Raw genomic sequence first — 8609 nt, 5'->3', positions numbered from 1 at the left:
GGAATATCTCATCACCAATCAAGACATAGGGCAACCTAGAATTGCCAACCAGTCTAGTCGACGGTATACTTAACCCTGAAGGACCACCTTCAAAGAGTTTTCCAAAAGCAGATTCAGAAAGAATGGCAGCATCATTTTCCCTACCAAAGCTGCCAACATCAACTAAAGTGAAACAGTACTTGGCATCACACACTGCCAATAGGACAATGCTATGGAAATTCTTGTAATTGTAATAAGCAGAGCCACCATTCTTGGGGCATTCCATGCAGATGTGTTTTCCATCCAAGGCACCAAGGCAGTTGGGGAAATTCCACTCTGTTTCAAAGTCACTTCCGATCTTCTGCCATTCCTCAGCTGTTTGTGGAACTTTGAGATATTCTCCTTGCAAACCTTCCCAGATTGCATGGCAAGTCTCCTTTACAATCTTTGATACGGTTGCTCTTCCCATTCAAAATGAGAATGAAAGTGATTGCTGAGTCTCCCCTGTAGCCAGATATCTCAAACACAGACAAAGCCTTTCACTGGCAGATATTGGCATTCTTGAACGGCAGTGCTTCTTTGTTATGTATGGGGCAATCATAGATGACAAATGCTCAAATCGCTCGGGAGACATTCTCAAATATCTATGAGAGGCGAACAATAATAAAAATTACTTGAGTGTAAACAGACTGGAATAGTGCAGCAATGAGGTCTATTTGGGGTTTCTTGCTAGCCCCAATAAACTTGAATTGTATAAATCATTTTTCTATAATGTGCAATACATGTCTTTGAAGTTTAGAAAAACAACTATTCCAGTAACGAATACCTTACAGGACTTAAACGAAATCAATGGTAAAATATCACAAATGAGTATAAACATTAAACGCTTGAGTTCAAACAATTATACTATGAAAACAAGGTTATTAGTTAGTTAGAGTCACATTTAACCGTGCCTTCACGCGTAGCAGAGATCCACGTTTAAAGTAAGCAATCATCACTCCGTGTTTTTAGTTTTTAGAACGCGTGATTACATGTATATGCACTTACATAAGCTAAAGCTCCGCTTATATTACCTGAAGAAGTACTCTCTGTCGGAAACACGAAGTTCTCTGACCAGTGTGTGGAAGGCCCCAAGTTCTTGTCTCTTCAAGAATATTCTGCGAACCCAAAACCGATGTTTTCGACGGTTTTGACGCTGACGATGACGTCGCTTAAGGACTAAAAGAAGAAATAAATTTGCTTGCAGCAAAATTTCCTCCTCGACGTCCGCCATGTTGTTTGCTGCGATTTTCCCGCCAGCACAACGCGCGTGTAATTTTGACACTTCCGCTGACCGAAATGTATGCAACAGTCGGCTCTGCGATCGTTTGCGATTGTCTGCGATTATATGGAAACAACTCTCTTTGCGATCGTCTGCGATCCGCGATCTGCGATCCGCGATCGTCTGCGATCATATGGAAACCAGCCTTTAAACTAAAGAAATTATAACCGTGACGGTGGTTACATGTCTGATTTGATAAAAGTAGATATTTTAAGATGTTCTTTCACTGCTTTCGTCTTAGTTTTACTTTGCACACACAATGTGTCCTCGTTTTTTCAAATACCTCGAATCTCAGCGAAAATATGACGTAATCACTTTCTTCACATTCAACTAAGTTTTCTTCCAACCTTGAGGGACGCGATAAATTGCTGCAGGGGGAATACTTAGCAGTACCCCTAGTCACTTCATGCTACAGAAACCTGACTCAAGCATTGGCAGTGATGTTCCTTCTGGCTCTAACTGCCTAGGATTGACACAGACCTGAACCTCTTGTAACATTACAATATACCTCATTAATGCCTGACTCTAGTCGGCCAAACCATTCGGATGACAACATCTGACCAAGGGTCGATGATAATGCAATGTTGCACAAAAGAAAAAAAAAAAAAAAAAATCAAGATACGTTAAAAGCCATTGCGCAAAATGTTTTCTATGAAAATTCAAACAACAGACCCTGCTTACATTGTACCCGAAACTCCCATAGCAGGCTAGTGGCGTGCGTTGTAAAAAGCGTTACTCTTTATGGATTTTCATTTCCATAAATCGTAAAATAGAGAGCGAGCGGAGAATAACACCTACCAAAGTAGTAAACTTTCTGTATTTGACATGATTTGGCACTCGGAGTGGTAAGGAGGTAAAATAGCAAGATCTGTCTGCTCTGGCGACAATTTTGTCCTAATAACGTCTGCATCCCAAAGTATTTAGCAGGTTCAATTATCAAAAGTCGCAAACGAAATCTCCTGTCTGTTTTCTGCTGACAGGTATTCCTATACAGTTTGAAATCCTACTGGTATACATAATTTAATACCAACCAATGAGACTTTTTTGGCCAACCAGTCATATAATCTCTGTTGGTTTTACAAGTGTTCTTTCTAAGTAAGAGCCTATCAACTGAAGCGCTTGTCAGGCCATGGCAAGCGTTTACGTGAATCTACTTGAACATTTGTGCATTCTGTCATAGATTAGACTGATAGACTGCAGAAATACCTTGGGTAAATCGTAGGGTATACTTACCATCTTTTTCTTTTTCGTTGGATTTCATGGGAACGTTTACATTTCAACGACAAAACTGGAAGGAAGCACCGGAAGCGTAGATTATGAACGGTATAGCCTCACACAACAATGCGATTTCCGGTCTTTCTTAACAAGCGGGATACAGCGGGCCATCCCGAGCATCTTGCGTGCTCGGATAGCCAATCACTACATGGGGGATTTGATTTATCTTACCCGCTTGTGGCGTCAATCATCTAATAAATGCAAGTAATGTTGTTAGTCTTATTAATTAATGAGAGAAAACTGATCTTGTCAAATGTTTTATTTTGCCATTACTGAAAATTTATCAACATTTCTGGTCACATGATTAATAGAAAACGATGTTATTTTCTTTAATTAGCAGGAAAAAGTATATTTAAGACAACATTAAGACTTCTTCACAGAAGCAGAATTTTTAAGTGCGAAATGATTCATCCTCCAGGCTTTTTTAGTAATTATAAAAAAAGATAACAAGAAAAACAATTTGTGGCAGGTGCCATGCCGTTGATTGTCCATATCGCACAGCGACTTCTAAGAGCATATTGAAGCTTAATACGCGTTTTCTGCTTCAAACTGTGTAAAGAGCTCATAGAATGGATGATTTCTTGAGGGTCTACCGAATTCTTACTATGGATTGTTTTGCGTTTCCGACTATTCATGAACGTTTACGGTAGTTAACGACAATTTCCGCCGGTCCTTCGATGCTTTTCGATAACAAACGAAGGTCCTCCTTAAATATAATTGAGAAAAACTTTGTCGTAAGAGTCCTTGAGTTATTTTCCCATAACGTTCCTAATCATTATGAGGACCACGATGAAACGAAGTTTGCTTTTAATTTCTTACAGTTAGAAAGGGTGTTTTCGGCAAAACCCAGACTTCATGCTGCGAGACGATTTCACGAAACACCCAGTCCTCCAATTAAAGCAACAGATCTTCGTCGTCATAAAGCAATTGTTACTATTAAAGGCCTTATTTATAATACTGTTTTTTTTTTTTTAATATCTGAAAACTTCATGCAGTTTAGCTATGTACCACATTTTGATTTTGACTGTCGCCGCGTTCTCCAGGAAGGATTTTCAGAAGCATAAATTTTTCACCAAAAAAGATCTTCATAGTAAGTAAAATTGTTTTTACTCAATAATTGTAAGACTTTTATTGCTTTATTATTAGTGTTTGTTATTCAGACTGTCCTAAAAATTGATTTGCGGAACTAGCGGAACATCCCAACGATACATAAAACTGAAATATTCGAAATATGCGTTTTTCATCGATTTAACTAGGTACGTCAGACAAATCCATAAACAGCGTACAGGAAAATAGGTTTTCCAGATATTGAAGATATTGTATTTATGCTCGAGTGTCTTTGTAGTATGTTGGCATAAGTTCGTCTTCCAACTTGTTTAATAAAATGAAATGTTATCTTCACTAGCCGAGATTTCGAGATTCTAAATGAGTGCTTTAAGTAGCATTCATATATGTTTAGTTATAGAAAAATTCTTCCGCAAACCAGTGTTACCCTCCCCCCTCCCTCCCTCCTGAAGGTCTGCAGATGCTGTAATCCAACGGTTTTAGTTACAAATCAATCAGTGGATATTTTCGGGAATGAAAATAATCGTTGAATTAGTTAAGAAATCAACTACCCAATCAAATCATGTCGTACCAAAGTCCCCGAGGCTAAGAGGGTCAGATAACTCTAGAGAGATAATGAACGACCGCATCTGTCCTTTCTTGGCTGTTTTAACTGTTTATGTTGTGATACAATGTTATGTTTCGGTCTATGGTAAAGTATGCTAATGAATGTTAAACAACGTGAAATTAGAAGAAATGTATATTGAGGATACCTGGTTCATGCGACAGAAGGTCCCCTCAACAAATATACTACAAAAACTAAAACTTGAACAATAGAAAACTTCAAAGATGTCATAAAGAGATTCGAATATTTCCAGAAAGGAAAACACCAGATTGTGCAAAGGATAAAATGGAACCACAACTTTTTTGCGGAAATTTGTTTTAAAATTGGAAACAGAGTTGAAACCAAGAATATTTGGCTATCTAGCTCATGCTGGTATAATCTTGATTTAATAAACATAGACGGTTTCCACTTACCTTTAGCTGTGCAACAGAAAGCTCTTGATTTCTTTGTCTTTTAACGATAAGCCTCCGACGTATGTAACTAATTATTCCTTATTAATTGACATGCGCAATATTTTTGGCTATCTTATTTTTTTCTCCTTAGCTAGAAACATTCCAATTAGCGTTTTGACTTAACCCCATCCATTCTTACGTTAAGGTTTTTTTTCTCGTCTGCACACCTTGTCTTTGGTTTACGAACAATTTACAGCTTATGAATACCATATCTACGGCTTGGTTTGTCAAAAGAAAAAAAAAAAAAAGAAAAGTACAAAAGCAATGCAAATATATTAATTTATGACTTTAGTAATAAGGAGTTACTGTGGAAAATATAAGAATATCCTTGTGACATGTTTGAAGTTTCATGTCACTCATTAACATTTTTTGCTGATCTCACTCATTCATCAAGAAAATAGATTTTCCAGATGTTGAAACTGTTTTGTGTACGCCCTAGTGCCTTTGGAGTGTATGTCGATAAGTTCATCTTCCAACTTGTCTAATAAGTTCAAAAATAAAGGATAATATCCACCAGCCGGAGGTTCAAATCCAGTAGCCCTGGGCTGCAACACATTTAGAAAACAGAGGCAAGATTCTGGCTTTTCGTAGCATTCATACGTTTCGTTAGGGCAGATATTTACTGAATTTTCTCTCCTAAAAGCAGTGCAATCCCCCACCTTTTAAGGTCTGTAGATGCTGTAATCGAACGGTTTTGGTAAGGAATCAACCAGTGGGTTTTTTTTGGGAATGAAAGCAGCGTTGAATAAGAAGAGAAATAGACTAGCCCATCAAATCATGTCTCCTGAACCACCTTTTTCTCGTACCAAAGTCCCCTAGGCTATAAAGAGGAACAGACACCTCTGAGGAGACTGTGAAAGACCATACATGTATGTATCTATTTTTGACTGTTTTTATTGTCTAAGTTGTGGCTCACTTCTACCCTTGATACAATGTGGTAGTTTCCTTTGTATTGGTGGATTGTAACATATGATAATGAAAATAAAACAAACGAAAACACCGCATTTTTACCAAGGGCAAAATAGAACCATAACATTTTTTGCGGGATATTTTCTTTTCCATTAGAAACAGGGTTGAGAGGTTGAAGGGTTGAGAAGATTTTTGTTGAACATACGCTTCATTCTTGCCTGCTAATGCTATGGCTGAATCTTAATCAAACTTTGGCATAAGTTAAAGAATGTTGATTTCTTCACAAATACATTTGTAGGGCCAAACCTCTCCGTTTCCCTCCTTTGTGCAAGTTTTAGAACTTGTGATTTTCCAGAAAATTTCACGTTCGGCTAGAATGCAAATGGTAAAACTAGTTTTATTTGCAGAACTAGAAATTTTTTCGCACTGCATTACGACACTGTTACTTCAAAAATCCCAAGAGTAATATCCAAATAGAAAGCGTCAATTTATATCCTGATAGAAGTTTCACGTCTCCCGTCAATGGCTCTTCAACCGATCAAAGGACTCCAAATCAATTCTCACGAGTGAAACCTGCTTAAGCACAAGCACTTTCCCAATGAGTGTTTTGAAATGGATTGCGCAAACCATGGCCAAGCTGCTTTTGGTATGGGAGTAATAAATAATCTCTCTCGTATTCATTTTGCGGCTTCTATAGCACACTATGAAAGTTTTCGCTCCCGTTTTTCCTTCGCTTCTTTTTTTGCACGCTTTGTTTGCGCTTCTTCGTCCCATTCCACCTGAGAGCCTTTTGTAAACCTCGCTCGGATTGGGACGTCTTATATTTTCTAAGAAGCATTTTGTTTTCTTAGTTAGAGCGTGAAGTGCATGTAATGCGATGTTGATCAGTTGCGTCAAATTAACATCGTCACTTCATCTGATGTTTGTGGACATGTTATGACATTTCGGCCATAAATAATGAGAATTCCTGCCAAGCAGAGAGCAGATGCATTTTTTTAATTCCTCATTCCTTATTAAATGTCAAATAATAAGTAAATGTCTCCTAAAATTCCGTTTTCACCTTCGTCATGTTATATTTCGTACCATAAAACAAATTAATGGCTCAAAACTGAATTTCCAAGTAAAGTTACCTCATTAGGGCTCCATTCCATTTTTTCACAAAATATCAGAGAAAAGTTATCAACAACAGTCTTAAAAGTCGTTAAGCCATAGTAGAATTGGTACTGTTTTGGTCTGTAGAACGCTCGCGCTTTCGCAACACCTGTTACCTACATTTCAATTGATATATTTGATCTTACAAGAAGAAGTCGATCTGGCATTTTAGAAACTCTGACAAGTTGATTTTACAGCTCCGTCAGACTCAGTCCTGATGGCAACTTTGCAATGGTAGATCAGTTTAGGATAATTCAAACGTTACCAATTGTCTCCTGTGTGTGTAGAAAATTTCTCAATACCGAACTAAGGAACTAGGACTAGTTTCCAATTGAGTTTAAAACGATTTCATGTACGAGTAATTAATCAGCGCATCCGCTTGTTGATCAATGGCTTCAGTCCTGAAGTAGGTTAACACGTTTGTTGGTAGTGGGTCCAACGGCAATACAAACGGCCATACCCAACAACAACAAGCCAAAGATCTGTGTACCTTGCGTCACTGAAATGGCTTGCTCTTTATCGCAGCGCTGTCGACCTTTCACCATCGCAGCCAATGCTCGCAAATACACGAATGAAAATATGCTACCTATTTTTTTAAGCTTTCCTTTTGAATTACATGTAATACTAGTGGAAAGAGGTATAATTGCTTTAAAACATGGGCACAGTTCCTACTTACCTTTTGTTGTGTAACAGGACGCTCTTGTTTTCTTTCCTTCTAACGATAAGTCACCGACGTATTTAACTATTTTTTCCTCATTCGTAATTGGCAGTAGTGTGCTTTCTGTTTATTATAGTTTTTTTTTTCGAAGCGAAAAACGTCCAATTAGTGTTTGGAATTATCCCACTCCATTCTTACGTTGAAGATATTATTTTTCGTCTACGCACCTTGACTTTGGTTTACAAAAATTTACATTTTGTGAATACCATATTTGTAGCTTGGTTTGTGAAAAGAAAAGGAGAAGTACAAAAACAATGCAAATGAATTAATTTAGGATCTTGGTAATAAGGGGTTGCTGTGGAATATTAGAGTCTCCTTGTGACATGTTTGAAGTTTCCTGTCACTCATTAACATTTCTTGCTGGCCTCATTCATCAGAGAAATGCATAATCAGTTGAAATGGGAATTTCGAAACACAAGGGGACCGCAGGAAGACTGATGTGGCTCTCGATCGGTCAGGGACTTGAACAGGTGGTGCACAATCGTTAGTGTGTTTAACTAGGTTTCCAGTCACGTTGCTATTACCTGGTGACAATGTTAAAGGGAAGCTTAAAAATGGCTGAGACAAAGTGGGATATTATTACTTACCTCCAGGTGTATCGACCACCTGCGTGAAGCTATTATCTTCCGTGCCAGTTTATTGTTATTAAATGTCGTCTAAGTAAGTAAACACGACAAATTCATTGCGTAATATTTTTAGCACACTCAGCGCCCCAAATGTTCGTCTAACTCTTCTCATAACTAATCTTGAGAAGAAGTAAAACACATTTATAGGTGTAAAACACTTTACTTGGTGTTGCTTGTTTGCTTAATACAGCAACAAAATTAGTGTTTCTTAAGTGTTTTATTTTTGTATTTATTATTGCTTATTGATATTGAAAGGTGGTGGAATTGCATTTTGGCACACTCTTGGAAAATTAGGTAAACAGCTGGGAGGTGATTTTTGATTCCTTTTGCCAATGAAATTCGTATCTTCTGCTTGGTGCGTCCATAAATACTGGCTTTATCATGTATCGTAGCTTTATTTGACAACTTTGTATGACTAGGTGCTGTTTTCTGGGACGAAGCACTCTGGCATGAGGCTACTTTACTTGTACCGGTGATTTGTCAATACCACCCGGTAAAAAGTGCTAGG

This window comes from Orbicella faveolata, unplaced genomic scaffold (assembly GCF_042242905.1).
Source record: "Orbicella faveolata isolate gen_17 unplaced genomic scaffold, um_ofav_v1 contig_24, whole genome shotgun sequence".
Taxonomy (NCBI): Eukaryota; Metazoa; Cnidaria; class Anthozoa; order Scleractinia; family Merulinidae; genus Orbicella; species Orbicella faveolata.
The sequence above is the reverse complement of the archived record's forward strand: the minus strand, read 5'-3'. Positions refer to the sequence as shown.